This window comes from Phocoena sinus, chromosome 2, assembly GCF_008692025.1.
Source record: "Phocoena sinus isolate mPhoSin1 chromosome 2, mPhoSin1.pri, whole genome shotgun sequence".
Lineage (NCBI taxonomy): Eukaryota > Metazoa > Chordata > Mammalia > Artiodactyla > Phocoenidae > Phocoena > Phocoena sinus.
Genome location: NC_045764.1, coordinates 71,665,100 through 71,684,165, shown reverse-complemented (window position 1 = coordinate 71,684,165; position 19,066 = coordinate 71,665,100). Strand labels below are relative to the sequence as shown.

General features: G+C 46.3%; 1 protein-coding gene across 1 annotated transcript in view; it reads left to right on the top strand.

Annotated features, from left to right (window-relative positions):
• USP3 (ubiquitin specific peptidase 3) overlaps window positions 1–19,066 on the top strand; it is a 215,956-nt gene that overhangs the window by 78,141 nt on the left and 118,749 nt on the right. Inside the window, exon 3 of the mRNA XM_032621502.1 lies at window positions 7,603–7,822. The gene's annotated coding sequence lies outside the window, so the exon portion shown is untranslated. The remainder of the gene's footprint in view (window positions 1–7,602; window positions 7,823–19,066) is intronic.

Genomic DNA, 19,066 nt, shown 5'->3' with positions numbered 1-19,066 from the left:
TCTATGTAGCTGAAATTCATACTAGCCGGGCTGCAGGTACAAGAAGATTAGGGGACACTAACACAGGGGGCTTTCCCCTTTCCAGGCTTTACTGCACAAATGCTGCCAATAAAATATAGCAAAGAACAATCTGAGGGGCTGAAATTCTGCATGACAATGAATTAGAACTTACTGCTATACCCTAGTAGCCCCTCTGTGAATTTTTCACAGTGTTTCACAATTTATAAAAACTTTGATATAAGTTAACTCTGTCAGTTCCCATAATGCCATTGAGAGGTAGCCAGAGAAGGTTATTTTTAACCTTTTTATTTATTGTGAAGAGAAAGAAACCATGTCACAGAGAGGTAATGTGACTTGCCTGAAGACACACAGCCAGGATTGTGTCTAAGAACTCCTGGTCAAGTGCTCCTCTTACCTCAGCTGCTGCCTCTCTGTTGAGTGTGGTAGACAGAGATTCTGCCCCAAGTCCTGCACCGCACCTCCCTCCCACCACATCTTTCCTGGGAATGGGTCAGCCTGCCCTGGGCCCTGCCCCCTTGCACCCCCCTTCCAAGACTACTCTCTTCTCTGGTCCTGAGTTATATTCCCCTGTGTCCCAATCATTAGGAGTCTTCTATTTCTTCTTCTCTAAGGAATTGTTCCAGACACTCATTTTCCTTGTCTTTGTTACAGCCCCTCTACATGGATTTCTATCTCCCGCCTACTACAGTTGACCCTCAGTATCTGCAGGGGATTGGTTCTAGAACCACCATCCCCCCCCCAGGAATACCAAAATCTGCGGATCCTCAAGTCCCTCATATAAAATTGCAAAGTACAGTCAGCCCTCTGTATTGGCGGATGCGGGACCCACAGTGGCAGAGTGCTGACTACAATACGTCATGAGTTTGTTGACACCTGTCCAGGCTTGAACATCTGTGGGATGGCACCCTGGGCACACAGATCCTACAGATGGCCCTATAGGGTGCAATTGTTCTCAATGGGAAATATATATGAGTAGTTTGAAAAAGCTCCCAGGTGATTCTGGTTGGCCGTTCCATTCCTCATTGAGAATCAGTGAGACAGTGACATCTTCGCTTTGGGAGCTGGTCGAATTAGTTACTTAACCTCTCTGAGCCTCCTTTCCAAATCTGTTACTCCATAGGTGTTTTTAAGAAATTAAATGAGGTAGTGCCTACTACAGGGTATGTGTTAATGAAATGTTATTTCCCGTCATCTAATCATCCCAGAAAAAAGTAGTGATATATTAAACCAAAAAGCCTTACCAACAGTCAGAATAGCTCACCCTCACACAGGTCCCATTTCTAACATTTGCTGTCTTCTTTCAGAAGAAGGACTTGTGCTCTGGAAAAGTATTTTAACTACTGCTAAGAACCCTGCATGGTGCAATAGTTTGAGTTAGAGAGGAGAGGCCCGGAGTTCTTGTTGGAAGCTATGTAGAAAAAGGAAACTAACTCCCAGCACAGAAAGCATTCCCAGAGCTGTGCTCCAGATATCATCCAGGCTGGGAAGTGGCCAATCTCCATGCAGGGGGTAGGGGAGGGTCAGGAAGGAGGGAATCACAGGTTCATTTACATTCAGGACACAGGGAAGATGCAAGGGGAGTCAGTAGCTGGGGGTCTAGTTTGCTGTGTGAGTTTAGGCAAGTCACTTCACTTCTCCGGGCCAGGGGTTTGGACCATGGACCCTTCCAACCTCAAGGGCACTCTGTATTTCTTCAGAGTCACTAGGAAACAAATTAACTCTCCAGTCACATAATTTTCATTTGCATTATTGTAACCTAGGCTGATGTCCAACTCTTTTTCATAAACAGTGGGAAATTATGTCATTTCCATTACCGAGTCAAGCACAACCAAGGGTCACAGAATCTCTTTTCTCACTTTGTAGCTCTGGGCAGCAGGAGAGGCTTGCACGCACTTTAGATTCTGAAGCAGCTGAGCTTTCTTAGGAAGATTCCATTAGGAGTTATTAACCCAGTTATTAAAACAGTAAGTACCGGGCTTCCCTGGTGGCGCAGTGGTTGAGAGTCCGCCTGCCGATGCAGGGGACACGGGTTCGTGCCCCGTTCCGGGAAGATACCACATGCCGCGGAGCGGCTGGGCCCGTGAGCCATGGCCGCTGAGCCTGCGCGTCTGGAGCCTGCGTGTCTGGAGCCTGTGCTCCGCAACGGGAGAGGCCACAACAGTGAGAGGCCTGTGTACCGCAAAAAAAAAAAAAAAAAATGTAATTCTCAAAAATGTGTAAAAGCAACAATATTCAGTGTACCTGATGTTGCAGCAAAAGTGACTCATGGATATAATATTGGTGGCGTTGTATTGTAAATTAGTAACAGCTCTTTTGGGAAGCAATATGGCAACACATAGGGTGAACCATATTCATGATCATTGAGAAGGAATGCAATAAAAATCTGCATGAAGAAGTTAACATCAGCAATATCTATTATAGCAAGAAAAGAAAGAAAAAATATTATGAGTCTAAGCTTAGGGGACTTGCTACATAGATTATGATATAGGTACACACTTGTCTCTTATAGAGCTGTAAGGATAATTATGAAGATCAAGTAGCAACATAGAGAAGTGTTTATAGGGAGTGAAACGTATCTAACTTCAGAATACCAGGTGTTATGATTATAGCTCTGTAAAAATGTGCACACAAGTGTCCAAGGGCTGGAAGGTGTTGAAATTAAAATAGCTACAGTGTTTGGAAGGTGAAATACTGTGTTTTAAGTTTTTCAGCTTAGATGTCATTTTGTCTTCAATTAAATAAGTAGAAGAAAGTATATCAGTTAAAAAAGAATCTTATTCCTAAACTTCCCCACTAGACAAGGAGAGCAGGGACCCTGCCTGTCTTGTTCAAGGTTGTTTATCAAAGCACATGTCTGGCACGTGGTAGGTGCTCTGTAAGTATTTGTGGGCTGATTGACCACTGCTGTCAGCCTTTCTAAACAGGGTTTAATAAATCACTGATAAAGGCCTCCTGCTTTTGCCAAGATGCCTTTACCAGCACCTTCACAGTCTCCAGAAGTAAAAACAGCTTCCTTTACAGGCAGCTTTTCAAAACCCCGCATCATCTCTCCCCCAGAGTTGCACTGGCAAAAGGAGGACATCACTTTAAAGCCACCACCGACACCAGGGCCAGTCTAGGTGGGAAGAACCTTCCTTTTCTTTGGCAGCTTCACCCTTGGGGCAGATCCTCACAGGGACACAAGGGGGAGCAGCTTGATCCCCAAAGTCATCTGGACACTAACTCTTTACACCAGGAGGTGGCAGCCTACGCGCTTCCTTACGGCGAAGGGCCCTTTGACAGTTCAACGTTCAGAGTCCGCCCATGGTGAGGGCGTGACAAGGGTGGCCAGGCCTCAGGCCAAAGTCAGGAACAGATGGAGGCAATCAGTGCCTGCTGTGCCTGGTGCTGTGAGAGATGGCATCTCCCCCATTTTACACTTGGGGAAACCAAGGCCCAGACAAGCTAAGAGACTGCCAAGTCCCCAACCCCTAGTAGAGTAACATTGCCCAGAGCTGAGCCCAGCTCTCCGTACTCCACTGCCCACCCTCTTTACATTACACCATGTGCCTTCCGGTCCCCTGGCAACAGTAGTCTGAAAAAGTAGGCAAGGATGTTTCTAAACCTTTGGTTAAATGCTATTTATTCATTCATTCATTTATTGTTGTTGAAAGTCTGCTTATTTCCCAATTTTAATTCTAATCAATTGCAAGAACTTCTTAACCAGAAATATAGTTCCTGCACTAAGGAAGGGAATTTCTGCATAATGATGCCTAATGATTATTAATTTCCACCATTTATACTTGTCAGGAGTAATCAACAAATAGTGTTTCATTTTTTGAAGTTTTGTGAACAAGTCTACCGTACAATTTCTGCTAAGTTAAATGCTTTTTGTTTATTTATTTTTGGCTGTGTTGGGTCTTTGTTGCTGCACACGGGCCTTCTCTAGTTTCAGCAAGCGGGGGCTACTCTTCGTTGTGGTGCGCGGGCTTCTCATTTTGGTGGCTTCTCTTGTTGCAGAGCACGGGCTCTAGGCACGTGGGCTTCAGTAGTTGTGGCACACGAGCTCCGTAGTTGTGGCGCACGGGCTTAGTTGCTCCGCGGCATGTGGGATCTTCCCGGACCAGGGCTCGAACCCATGTCTCCTGCATTGGCAGGCAGATTCTTAACCACTGTGCCACCAGGGAAGTCCCTTAAATGCTTTTCAAATCACCATGCAAATTATCAAATTGATCCTACCCTTTGACCTTGAAATACCACTTTGGGAAATGTGTTCCAAGGAAACAAAAATATGCAATATGTATTTATAAATATATACATTTTATGTATTTTGAAATATAAAAAAATAAAACAAAGGTGCATACAGAGATGTTTAGATCTGAGCTTCATATTGCATTTAAAACTGGAAGTGGCCCAAATGCCTGACCACGGGCAGAAGCTGGGAGGATTTTGCTGTAGTCATTACACTGACACTGAGAATGGTCATTGTGAAGATTGGAGCCGATGTCCAGCACATCACACGGGCACTATCATACTGGACATTAAAATAGAAAAAGCAATAAAAGCAAAAATAAACAAGTGGGACTGTATCAAACTAAAATGCTTCTGCACAGCAAAGGAAACAGTCAACAAAATGAAAAGGCAGCCTACTGAATGGCAGACAATATTTGCAAATCACATATCTGATAAGGGGTTAGTATCCAGAATATTTAAAGAACTCGTACAACTTAATAGAAAAATGCAAACAATCTGATTTTAAAATGGGCAGATACGAGTAGACATTTTTCCAAAGAAGACATACGGGTGGCCAATGAAAAGATGCTTCACATCACTAATCACTGGGGAAATGAAAATCAAAATCAAAATGAGATATCACCTCACACCTATCAGAATGGCTGTTATTAAAAAGACAAGAAATAAGTATTGGTGAGGATGTGGAAAAAAGGGAGCTCTTGTGGACTGTGGGTGGGAATGTAAATTGATACAGCCTCTACGGAGAACAGTATGGAGGTTCCTTAACTAAAAATAGAACTACCATATGATCCAACAATTCCACTTCTGCGGATATATCCAAAGAAAATGAAAACACTAAGTTGATAGGATATTTGCGCCTCCATGTTTATTGCATTACTTATAGTAGTCAGGACATGGAAATGACCCAAATATCCATTGATGGATTAATGAATAAAGAAGATGCTATATATATATATATATATATATATATATATGTATATAATGGACTGTTATTCAGCCATAGAAAATGAAATCTTGGCATTTAGGACAACATGGGTATAGGACAACATGGATGGATCTTGAGGACATTATGCTAAGTGAAATAAATCAGACAGAGACAAATACCATGTGATCTCATATGTGGGATCTAAAGACCAAAAACAAAAAACCCAAGCTTATAGACACAGAGAACAGATTGGTGGTTGCCAGAGGTGGGAGTTGGGGGCAGTGGGCAAAATGAGTGCGGGGGGTCAAAAGGTACAAACTTCCAGCTATAAAATAAGTCACCAGGATGTAACACATGGCATGGTGACTGTAGTTGCTAACACTGTCTTGCATACTTGAAAGTTGCTAAGAGAGTAGATCTTAAAAGTTCTTATCACCAGACAAAAAAAAAAGATAAAACTAGTAACTAAGTAAGGTAACACACGTTAACTAGACTTATTATGATGATCATTTCACAATGTATACAAATATCGAATCGTTATATTGTACACATAAAACTAATGTTATAGATCAATTATACCTCAATAAAAAATAAATTTTAAAAAATTCTTAAATAATTCCATATCAGTTGGCAAATAGTAGGGACTGAGTGTCCCCCCCCCCAGCCTCCCTGACCCCTCCACTAGGGTCTTCCTAGATCTCCCCATCCATCAACTAAATGTGATTGCCTGGTGCAGAAGGACCTTCCAGGACCCTACACTATGCAGTGGTCAGTACACATCCTAGAACCAGTTGTTAAATATTTTTAAACCTCCCCTGGCTAAGATTCTGTACCTTTACAAAAAGGGACCTTATTTTGGAATGAGACAAGAGACACGGATAGATAAAGAGAGACATTACATGACTTAGTAAAGGAAAATGAAGTAGAACTTGATATAATGAATACAATTGGCCCTCCCTGTCTGTGGGTTCCAAAGTCAATTCATTTTATGTGAGAGACTTGAGCATCCTCGAATTTTGCTATCCATGGGGATGCTGGAACCGATAACCTGTGGATCATGAGGGAGGATTCTATAAGGAATAGCAATGACACAAACTTGTATTTGCATAAACAAGACAAGAGTCTGTAAATATTCTGTAAATGAGGGAAACACCCTTTCCCCCTCTTTGCTTCTTTGAAGAAAATTGCAGGGTTTTTTTTCACTCTCCTCCTACTCTTCTGACAACGAAGTAGTTTGGGGAAGGCTGAACCTGGAGGTGATCTGGATGGTAGCAGAGCAAATCTAGATTCCCTGAGCCAGACATGGCAGCTTATCCCTCTGGCCAAGGGGTGGATTTGCATCAGCTGGCGATGTAGTTCTGGCCGGGGAGGTGGAAGGGAAGTTGGCTGGGAAGATTATAGCAAGGCTTTCTTTTCCCATCTAAAGGGACCATGACAGGAACATCCCCTTTGTTTCCTTTGAGGATATCTTGCTTAAAACTAAAGGCAAGGGCTTCCCTGGTGGCACAGTGGTTGAGAATCTGCCTGCTAATGCAGGGGGACACAGGTTCGAGCCCTGGTATGGGAGGATCCCACATGCCACGGAGCAGCTGGGCCTGTGAGCCACGACTGCTGAGCCTGCGTGTCTGGAGCCTGTGCTCTGCAACAAGAGAGGAGGCGACAGTGAGGGGCCCGCACACCGCGATGAAAACTGGCCCCCGCTCGCCGCAACTAGAGAAAGCCCTCGCACAGAAACGAAGACCCAACACAGCCAAAAATAAATAAATAAATTTATTTTAAAAAAAAGAACTAAAGGCAAACATCTTGCATCCCCAAAGGGAAAGCTAAGGGAATTTCAGAGAATGAAAATCTTAGCCATGACATCTTTGAACTACTGAATGAATCAACCCTGAAGGTGCTCTACTACTAGCTTTCTTGTTATTGTTCAAGCACTTTAGCTGGATTTGCTGGTATTTGCAGAGTCCCACTAGAATGTAGGCTATTTGTTTACTACTGTATCTGTATGATCTATGACACTGCCTGGTACATAGCAGACCCACCATAAATATTTGTTGAAGGGATAAATGAATAAAAAGCATCCTCATTGATGTAGGAGGGTATTCAGTTTTCCAATGGTCTTGGTGTTAGATTTTTCTGTTTAAGTTTAAAAAAATATCCAGTCGTGTTGTTGACCATCTATTGTCTCCAGTGCCTAAATGTTATGGGAAGAGGAAGACCTGGATTTGAATCTGGATCTGCTACTTACCAGTCAAGTGTCCTCAGGCAAGTTCTTCATCTTCTCTGAACACAACTGTAAAATGAGCACAACTACTAAATTATAGGGTTGCTGTGAGGCTTAGATGAGAAGTGGCCACAGAGCTGGGCACATGGGAGGGGATCAGTTGGTGTGTGCTTCTCACTTCCCTATATCTCCATATCCTCAGGTACCAGCTGCCACGAAGGCTGAGTTCCTCCTTGACCTTGAGAAGGGCCTCATGGGCCAGGGGAGGAGTCAGACATATCAACAAATCAACCAACTGACCGATGTTAACATCGCCAGAAATGGGACAAAGTGACATCATACAGCTCCTGATATGATACCCTGAGATGAACCCAGCATCACCTCTGGCTACCCTGGCCAAGTCTGCACAGCATGAACCCAAGGTAAGGAAATATCAGACAAACCTAAAATGAGGTACTTTCCACAAAATAACTGGCCTAGATACTTCAAAAATGTCAATTGTCATGAAAGACCAAAAAAAAAAAGAACAGGGAACTGTTGTAGATTAAAGAATACTAAACAGACATAACAACTACATGCAATGATGATCTGGGAGTTTTCTTTACTATTAAGGACATTATTGGGATAATTTGTGAAATCTGAATAAGATCTGTATATTAGATAATAATTAGTATCAAAGTTAATTTCCTAACTTTGATAATTATTCTCTAATTATGTAAGAGAATTTCCTTGGTTTTAGAAAACATACACATTGAAGCAGTAGAGGGGTATAATGTCTGAAAATAACTCATAAACTGTTCAGAAAAAAATAAAATTATACACCCGGCGGGGGGAGGGTGAGAGAGAATGAGGAGAAGGTAAAAGCAAATGTGGGAAAATATTAATATTTAGGGAATCTGGGTGAAAGATGTACAAGAATTCTTCGTCCTATGCTTGCAACTTTGCTTTAAGTTTGAAACTATGTCCAAAAAAAAAAAAAAATTAAAAAAATTTTTGAAACAATACTAGAGCCGTGTCCTAAAGGACACTAGGAATTTGTGGGTTGGAAAAGGAGACTTCCAGGCTAAGTAAAGACTTAGGAAAGTATTCAGGAAGCCGCTAGGTGCTGGCGGGTCCATTTCATAGAAAACTGCATTTAAACAGGTTCTGGAAAGAGGTGTCAGAGTCCTCCAAGCAGACAACAGGAGGAAAGGCCCTTCAGTCAGTGGCCAGACGTATGAGAGAGCAGGGCACTAGCAGGCAGAAGTTAGGTGTGGCCGAGGGCAGTAAAGCTGGACATTCAGGTTGGGGACAAATTGCAAAGGATGAATGCCCCGCCAAGGCGTTGGGACTTTATTCTGCAAGCAGGGAGTGGAAGATAAGATCTATGTTGGAGACAGAGGGGAGGATAAATGGAGAAGAGCAGGATGGCAGCCAGGCCACAGGTGACTTGTGCAGTGTCTGGGGAGTGAAAGAAGATGCCAAAGGCCCAAATGATAGCCCTTTGGACAAAACGAGAAGGGCGATATGTACATTCCCCCCACCCCCCAACCCATGGGGAAGCAAACTGGCACACCAGTTTTGGTGCTCTGATTCCTGTTTGCTCTGCATTGCAGAGGCCACAGGACATTTGACTCTCCAGCATGGGCAAGCCCCCAGCAGGCTTAGTGGGTGGAGCAGACACTGACGCGTACAGCAGGGGATGGAGGGCCACTAGCCATCTCATAGCGGAAGGCCTTCGCTAAATTCAGAAAACCACCTCCGTTCCCTGTCCTGGCCAGCGTGGTCTCTCCCGTCCCTTCAGTCCCTGATTTCCCAAGATTCCAGTGGGCTACCCAAGTGACTGTTATGGCCGGTTCTGCCATGTTTCCACCCCAGGAGGCTAAAGGCCTGGCCACAAATTCAGTTCCTTTTATTGCACAACAGTTGGGCATTTTCGAATCAAATTGAGCCAATCCATTCATTCAACATTCAACAAATATTTGCCAGGTGCTACTGTGTGCTTAAGGGACTTTTCTAAGTGGAAAGGGGAAGTGGGTAGGGTGGGAACATGGCTGGGTTATATTGTAACGAGAGTGGCTTTTCCCCTTGGCGTTTCATTTGGTATATCTGAATTAGATATTTGTTTCTCATCAAATTTGAAAGGAATTGTTGTCTTTAAGTCACTCCTCGCCTAATGAGGATGCAGCCCAGCAACAAGTGGCACCAAGGGGCATTCTGAGCAGCGTAGTAAACACTCACGGAGCAAGATGGTCCCCGTGTGGCCTGACTCATGCCAGGGCCTCTTCGTAGTCAGGGTGGTTCTGATGACAGTGATGATGATGATGATGAGCAGCTCCTATGTGCCAGGCACTCTGCTAAATGCTTTCTGCATGTTCTCTCCAAACCTAACCACTTAATCCTGAGAGGTAGATATTTTATGCTTGAGGAAACTGGTTCAGAGAGATTGATGGATTTGTCCAAGGCCACACAGCCACTTAGGGGCAGAGTCTGGATCTGAACTCAGACCTTCTTGTCTCTAAAGGTTACGACCATTCCAGTGTTGTGCCACTTCCCACCGCTTCGAAATGGGAAGGAAGTTTCAGGTAAATGACTAAAAGCATCCCCCAAGGCGACGGTTCTCAAACCTTAGCAAGAATCAGCGACACCCAGAGGGCTTATTGGAACACAGATGGCTGAGTCCGTGTTGAGGTGTCTGAGGTGGGACCTGCCGATCTGTATCGCTAACAAACCCAGGTGATGCCCACGCTGCTGGTGCTGGGATCGCTCTCAGGACCACTGCCCATAGGGAGAGCAGCGAGTTGACTCTACTGGTCCCCCGCTCCTCCCCCACCCCTCTGTTAAGTTCGGCGTCTGCAAAATCTTGCCATTTCCCCCGTCTGAAGAGGAGGCCGAGGCTACTGCTGCCTCCTTCTGCTGTCTCCCTGGGAGCCTGTGTTGGGCGGCAGGAGCGCAGAGCGTCCCTGGCTGAGCCCTCTGCTCCCAGCTGCGCACAGACTCATCTGCTCTCGGGTCACTGCCCTCTCTCTCTCAGCTCCACCGTCGTTCCCAGGCTTCCCGAGCTTTCGCTCACTTGTTGATTCTCTGCGAACCGACCCTGCTCTCCTCTCCTCGGTCAGGTGTGGTGTGTGAGCTCTGATCTCCTACAGCACCCTCTCCTGAGCTGCAGGGAACGTGGGACGCAGAGGTCGTCTCTGTCACCTGAGATCCTTGTTCCTCTGGGAAGATAAACTTTCTAGCAGCTTGGTAAACTTCCCAAGTTATAGTTTAACATGAGAACATGTGTTTCAAAGGCTCATGGACTTTTAGACTTGGAAAAGCCTTAGCTGAAAGGAGGAGAAGAAGGAAACGAACACTTACTGAGAATCTGCCATGTGTCAGCACAAGGCCAGAGGCTTAGTGTGTGTCACAGTATTTACTCTTCACAGTGATCCTGTGAGTTCTGGGGTGTTTGTGTGTGTATGTTTTAATCTCCATGAACAGTAGAGAAAACTGAGATTCTAAGAAGTTCAGCAGCTGGTCCTGACCACACAGCTGGTTAGCAGCTGAGCCAGGATGCGACCCCAGGTCTGCCCCTGCTCTTTCCACCACCACTGACCCATCAGTTCACATCATTGGTGTTCTCTCTAGCTCTGAGATAAATTTCCTGGGTTTTGAGCCACACATGAGGCCCAAAGGCTGGCCTTCTAAGACAAACCCTGGGTCAGTCACGCAGTGGTCAGTGCTGGGGATGCTGCCAGGGGGTGGGAGGAGGAGGTGAGGAGAGAGGCCACAATCAAGCGCTGGGTGAGCAGGGGGAAGCTGCCAGGAGTCTGGAGGAGTTGGTAGCAACTCTCCGCCTGGGAGCAGGTGAAGCCAAACGGGATTGCAGGAGTCTCCAAAGAAGCAGCAGCAGCCAGACCCTCAGCTCAGGCCAAGCTAATGGCTGTGCTGCTCCGAAGAGCCAGGTGCCAGCCTTCCTGGTCAGGCTGTGGGCCTGTGTAAAGGCAGCTTCTGCCCGGCACATCTGTCAAGTGCCTACTTTTGTGCCCAGCATGGTGAGGTATTGAGGCTACACTTAAAAAATAAATAAATAAATAAAGCATCCTTGTCATCAGAGAGCTCACAGTTTGGGAATAGGTGCAAGCAACTAATAAGACCCAGCCAGATAAATATGGTTTTTAATATGGTGCTTTGTAGCTTAGAACACCTGTTCGCATACACATATGCTGTCCAGGGACCCTCACAGGGACACTGCCGCAGGGGAGAGAGGAAGGGCACTGTGCTAATCGTTCGGCCCTTCCACATCTGATGCTTCATGGACCCTCGGCACACCCCATGGGGCCCACAGAAGAGGGAGTCCTGACTGCCTGTTGGTGTGTGGGTGACGCTGCCCAGAAGGATAGTATTCAGCTGGGCTTGGAGAGATAGATAGGAGTTCTTTATGCAGAAAAGAGAAAGAGGAGGTTACTGCACTGCCATTTCTTATACTATGATTTTGGTGTCGTAGGCACTTTTAGCCTTAGCTGCCAGGAGCAGGGCTTGAGCTGGGCCTCTCAGCCTCTTCCATTCCGATCTGAAAAGCCCTAACTCTTTTATCCGTCTTCCTGTGGCAGCTCCCTTCAGGAGAGCCAGAAGGTCTAAGGTGCTGGCCAGCAAGCATCTCAGAGGCTGGTGGGTGTGCTTTCAGCTGACGAGGGCTGGCTTGGGAACAAAAGTTAAGACTGACTTTTCTCTCTCTCTCTCTGCCATCCATTTTTCTTCAATGACTGTCTTCCTAGAGTCTGTCATGTAATGACTGTGACAGGACCAGGGACACATGAGGAGGAGCCATCAACCATGCCTGTCATCTGTCCTCGTTAAGTCCCCAAAAGAAAACGTTAGTTGTGAATCAATGAAAAATCGAGCACGAAGCCAGCGGGGAGGAGATTTAAATGTGTCTCTTAACTAGTGGCGAGTGAAAAAACAAGTTCTGGATTAGAATTCGGCAGAGTGGCTTCACCCTAGGTAGCTGGGGGGCCAGGAGCTAGGAGGACACAGGGAAGGACTCTCAAGAGGATGCTGGGGCTTCCCTGGTGGTACAGTGGTTGAGAGTCCGCCTGCCAATGCAGGGGACACGGGTTCGTGCCCAGGTCTGGGAAGATCCCACGTGTCACGGAGCGGCTGGGCCCGTGAGCCATGGCCGCTGAGCCTGCGCGTCCGGAGCCTGTGCTCCGTAGCGGGAGAGGCCACAGCAGTGAGTGGCCCGCGTACCGCAAAAAATTTTTTAAAAATTTAAAAATTAAAAAAAAAAAAGAGGATGCTGGACATTAGTTGGCTGGTTGGGAAGGGGAGGGGAGAGCCTCAGGCTGCCAAGTGGTCACCCAGCCGAGCTGGCACTGAGAAGAGCTTTGGAATGAGGGACAACCAGTCCTCCACCTCCAACAGACCTGGCTGCTCTCTGGGGTCCTCCGTGGTGCGGCCGGGGTGAATGCTGCCCAAGGAAACCTCATACAGCACCTGCAGGGCGACCAGCTCTTCAGTGCGGCGCTGACAGAAGCAGGTGGAGAGCCTTGCCCCCCCAACTCCCGGCAGCAGCCAGATGAGGCCGTGGCCAGGAGCCAGATGGTGATGGCTCGGGCTAGGGAAGTCCCAGCAAAGTTACTGCGAACCAGTTATGCAACCTCCCGCTGTAATCAACCACCGTTTGTCTCCTGCCAAGCCCTCACGCTGCCTAGGCTGGCACAGACACCCTCTGTGTGGAGAAGGAATGGCACTGAAATTATAAACTGCACCGTGACTGAGATTTTAATAACCAGATTGAACTATAAGCCTGGAAAACCTTAAGGGAACCCAAATAAGTTGCTGGCTCTGAGACTGTGGAGGGATCTGGACCAAGAAGGGTTAATGTAATTATGGGAAGAAAGCTAGTTTCATGTTGGCCCACATAAGGGTGACTATACAAACTAACCCACCAGACTCAATCTTCACAACAACTCTTGGTGTTATTTTCTTTTTTGCCTTTTAATTGAGGTGCCATGCACATGACATGGAATTAAGTATTATAATTGTGTACACTTCAGCGGCATTTAGTACAGTCACAAGACTGTGCAGCCATCACCTTTAGCAAGTTCCAAAGCATTTTCATCACTCCTTGGGGCGGTTTTTTTTTTTTTTTTTTTTTTTTTGTGGTACGCGGGCCCCTCACTGCTGTGGCCTCTCCCGCTGCGGAGCACAGGCTCCGGACGCGCAGGCTCAGCGGCCATGGCTCACGGGCCCAGCCGCTCTGCGGCATGTGGGATCCTCCCGGACCAGGGGACGAACCCCTGTCACCTGCATCGGCAGGCGGACTCTCAACCACTGCGCCACCAGGGAAGCCCTCCTTGGGGTGCTTTTATCCCCTTGTTATGGGTGGAATATTGAGGCCCAGGAAAGTTAAGTGAGGGATCCAAGTTCATCGATGGTAGAAACCAGACTTGAACCCGATCCGCTAACTCCCCTGGAAGGAGGGAACATTGTCTTCAGACTTTAGTAACAGCCTCTGAACTGACTTCCTGTCCTCTAGTCTCCCCCGTCTCCAGCTGCCTTAAACATAATTAGTAGATGCATCTCCTACAGCCAGGCTCTGACAGCGTCATTCCCCATCTCAGCCTCCCAGTGGGTCCTCAGTAGCATCGAAATAAAGTCTGAGCTCCTTTATCCACTGTAAACTTTATGTTGATGCAGTCACCAAGCAACTTGTTTCTTTCCAGTGTGTGGTCCGTGGGAAACGCTCTTGCATCCTCACCTGGCAACTCTGGGATTAGAGGCTGATCCCAGCACAGTCCCTCTCCTTTATCTTGTCTATCAGCTGCTAGCCACCCTACATTTGTCCTTTAGGCTCTTAGGCAGGATCTGACACCAACGCTGGCTCCCAAAACTGTAAGAAACACGTATCAGGTTCTCTGAATGTTGCCACTGGAGCCCCCCTCACTTGACTCAAGGGGAAGGACAGGAACCCCCATCTCTCCACCTTATTATTATTAGCTAAATTATTTTAAAGTCAAATAGTGGATGCAATGCAGATATTAAATATGTTGATGCCAATATATACGTGTTAGTTGAAAAGATATTCACGGTGTATTGTCACCGTGATGCCAAAAGGTAAAATCCTATATATGGTGTATAATTCTGTCTTAGAAAAATATCTATCTATATATAGAGAGAACATATATATGTTTTGAACCCATGCATATATTTGCATAAGAAAAAGGTCTGAAAAGGTATACTCTAAAATGTTAATGTTAGTCCTTTCTGGGTGGTATAATATAGAATGACTCTAATTTTTTCCTTTTGCTTATTATTTGCTAAGTTTTTTTTCTGTAAAAACATGGCCTGTAGAAGGAAAAGAATACCAAAGAGGAAAAGGGTTCCTGTAGTGCTTTGTTCACACACCTCAATGTGGCTTCATACAGCTAATTGTGTACATGCATCTGCTTTCCCCTCACCTTGGGGACATGGATGTCATCTCATTCATTTTCTCTTCTCCATGACATCTCCATGACAAACTCAAGAGTTATTAGCCAGCTAATGAGTGGACTCAGCCCCTTCTCTCTCTAACCCCTCCTGAATGATAGGGCTGGTGTAAGTCTCTGATCTAAGCAAGCCCCTCAGGCACCCTCCAGGGAGTTACCCTGATACTTGCAGTCCTGGGTTCCTGAAGTTTCCCCTAGGCAATGGTGCCAGTGAGTAAAAGACATACACACAACTACCTCACCTGTTGCCTACCTTTACTAGGCCAAAGTCAGAGGGAGAAACAGCAAGTCTGTAGACCCAGAAATTCTCCTGTGCTTGTGGGTTTCTTCTCAATATGATTTCATTACTGTAAGGCAATGTCTCATTGCCTGGGCGACCAGGAGGGGGATCTGCACAGAGCAGCCTCCACCTCGACCTTAACTCTATTTTGTTAAACTCCCACTGGCTTCTGAGCTCACTTCACATTTGTGGTTGCAAAATGTAAACATTCTTCAGTTCTGCTGGGGTTTTTTCATCTTGCTTTGTCTCTCTTCCTAAGGAATGGCTGACATGTATAGTTTCTCTTGCATTTTACCAACTAACCTTGATATTTTTCACTCTTCCCATACTGTCTTGTGATCAATATTGTTCAGTCAAAAGAGATGAGTATGGGGACTTCCCTGGTGGCGCAGTGGTTAGGAATCCGCCTGCCAATTCAGGGGACACGGGTTCGATCCCTGGTCCAGGAAGATCCCACATGCCATGGAGCAACTACTGAGCCCGCGTGCCACAACTACTGAGCCCGTGTGCCACAACTACTGAAGCCTGCATGCCTAGAGCCCGTGCTCCGCAACAAGAGAAGCCACCAAAATGAGAAGCCCGCACACTGCAACAAAGAGTAGACCCCGCTCGCCGCAGCTAGAGAAAGTCTGCACACAGCAAAGAAGATACAATGCAAATAAAAAAAAAAAATAGATGAGTATGTATTTTCAAGGTGTGAACCAGAATGTCAGAATTGGACATTTCCAGTTGAGAGAATGTTGGCCGGAACAGCTTTAACTATGTTTGTTTTTCCCCCTTGATTTACATTTTTTCCCTTGGTTTTCCTTTTCCAGCTCCATAGTGGCACAAACACACGTTTCTAAACTACACTGTAGGAACAATTCTCTGTGGCATTGGAACTGAGCAGGACCTTGCAGGGCCCTCCCGGGTACAAAAGCCCCTCCATGTCCCCCGTTTCTTGCTTGTAAGAAAAGGCTTTAGTCTCCTAGGGCTTCCCTGAGTTTCAAAGAGCGGACTCAAGCAGTTACTAATTAGGGAAGAGAGGGAATGCAGAAAGAAAAGAAATGCAGTTAAGCAAGAAAAGTAACGATAATAGTTCAGCAATAAAAGAGTCCTAGTTCCTCCTCAAGGGCTATACATAATCTGATACACATCTTTGAGTTGTTCTGTAGGAACTGAGACACCCCTCACCCCAACCCACGTGGAGGGTGGCGACTACACACTGAGCACAAGCACGTAGACCCCAGACTGGTTAGAACCAAAAGGCTGATGATTGAGATTCCTGAAATATAACCCTGTTACCTTCTCACCACCAACCAATCAGAAGAAACTCACGCACCCTGCAGCCCTCACCCCAGATATCACCTTCCCTGAAAGCCATTGGGGAGTTTGGGTCTTTTGAGCATGAGCTGCCCATGCTCCTTGCTCGGTGCCTGCAGTAGACACTGTACTTTCCTTCACGACAACCTGGTGTCGGTAACTTGGCTCTGCTGTGTGAGGGGTGAGACGTGAATGAATTATTCCTCTCCCTGGTGAGGCTCAGAGGTCTTATTACGGAACTGAACTTAGGTCAAGGCAAGGCATACAGGCAGCTCGTGCTCAAAAGACCCGAACTTCCCGATAGCTTTCAGGGAAGGGTTTTTAAAGGCCACATTTGGGGTGAGGGCTGCAGGGTGCATGACTTTCTTCTGATTGGTTGGTGGTGAGGTAGCAGGGCGACGCTTCAGGAATCTCAATCATCAGCCTTCTGGTTCCAACCAGTCTGGGGTCTACGTGCTTGTGTTCAATGTGTAGGAGCTGCCATCCACTTGGGTAGGTGACTGCGGGGACGAGGGGTCTTGGTTCCTGCAAAACAACTCAAAGATAGGTATCAGATTGTTATGAATATCCCTTGTGGAAGAACTGGGACAAGGAACTAAGATAATAGTTTCATTGCTGAACTATTATCATGACTTCTTCTTGTTTAACCGCTTTTCCTTTGTTTCCGCATCCCTTTGTCTTCCCTAATTAGTCATTTGAGTCTGCTCTTTGGAACTCAGGGAAGGCCTAGGCAATTAAAGTCTTTTTCTCCAAACAATAAATGGGGGCATTAAGGGGTTTTTGTACCCAGGAGGGTCCTACTTGGTTTCAGTCCCCCTTTTCATTGATACTCCTCAATCCTGAGAGGACCAAATGTGGGACAAGAAAGGGAATAAGTTTTTGGATAGAGAGGTTAATCATAAACTCGACAGGGGAACTCGGTGTCAGGGGGACTCAGTCTCAGTATGATGGGCAGAGAACGAGACTCCTCAATAATAAAACTCACATAGCCTCCAATTCCCTCTCATTCCATCTCGTCCTAGTTAAAATATCTGAATTAGACTCCATTTCTGGAATTAAGTCCCTAACAAAGTTGTTTTGTGGGGAGCCGAGCTTCTGCAGGCTGAACACACTAGCCTTGCCCAGCATCTGGCACTTAACTGTTGAAAGGAATTAAATCTAATTAAATAGAATCAAACCAAAACGAACAGGTAGATGACTAACCAGCCTTTCAAACAAGAGCCACTGGCCCTTTAAATGCAGCTCGGTTGACGCCACAGTGTCTAAGAGGAGGCAGGCGCAGTGCTAGGGGCCCCTTCCATAGTTTGTGGGGCGGGGGTTCTCTTAGCTCATTGCTCTGTGAGTCCACCGTGGTTTCTCGTAGTCACTGCCTGTGGTGAATAACTGGCTTTGAATCAAGTCAAAAATGACAGTCTCTACTGAGAGCCATGGTATGAGCTGGGCCTGGGTGTGAATCAGCATGAATAGAGGAGGGAGGCTGGGAGGGAGAGAGGAAGGTGGGCGCCCCCTAAGGTCAGTGAGGCAAACACTGTAACTATCAGAAACATGAGAGCATTAATGATGTGAAATGAGCCGTGTAACTCATGGCCCAGCCCTCTCTGGATAGGTTCCTGTCCTGAAAGTAGCTGAGAATAGCCAGACCCAGAGAGGTGCAGATGAGCAATCTCAGGGTATGGCCTGACCCTGCACCTGGGGCTTGAAGGGCAGGGAAGGAGGAGAGTCAGCCACTGTGCTCCGTTATGCAGTTAGTCTTCATGACGAATCTGGGACATAGATGTTATTCCCATTTTATAGAAGGGGAAACGGAGGCCCAGAAGGGTGACGCACTATAATGGAAAGGATATCACCTTGAGAGACAGACAGAATTGGGTTCTAGCATCCCAGGCACCATCCCCTACCACCTGCATGACTTTGGGTAACCCCTTACCCTCCCTGCCCCTCAAACACCTCATCTGTGAATGGGAGGTATTAGTGCCCACCTCACAGAGTTGTTGTGAGGATTAAACACAAAGAAGATGGTGCACAGAAAACAAAACCCTGATACACAGGAGGGAGGGGTTTTTTGGTTTTTTCGTTTTTGTTTGTTTTGTTTTTTGCGGTATGCGGGCCTCTCACTGTTGTGGCCTCTCCCGTTGCGGAGCACAGGCTCCGGACGCGCAGGCTCAGCGGCCATGGCACACGGGCCCAGCCGCTCCGCGGCATGTGGGATCCTCCCGGACCGGGGCACGAACCCGTGTCCCCTGCATCGGCAGGCGGACTCTCAACCACTGCGCCACCAGGGAAGCCCTAGCCTGTATTTTGAGCATAACATTGGCCTCTATTTTTTGTTTTCAGTTTTAGCAAATATGTATGCATTTCTGAGCTATGTATACTTTAATTTTGTTGTGTTTTGGGGTGCTTCTATATAAATAATATCAAATAAAATTTAATGTTTAGTGATTATGAGATTTATCGTTTAAAGCTGGTTATGCACCTACCCCACAACTCATTCGTTCCACTCCTAGGTCTGTACCGTAGGGCAGTGGTTCTCAAACTTTTTGGTTTCAGGACTCTCTTATCCTCTTAAAAATTATTGGAGATCCCATACCAAAGAGCTTTTGTTTATGTGGGTTACATCTATTGATATTTACTAT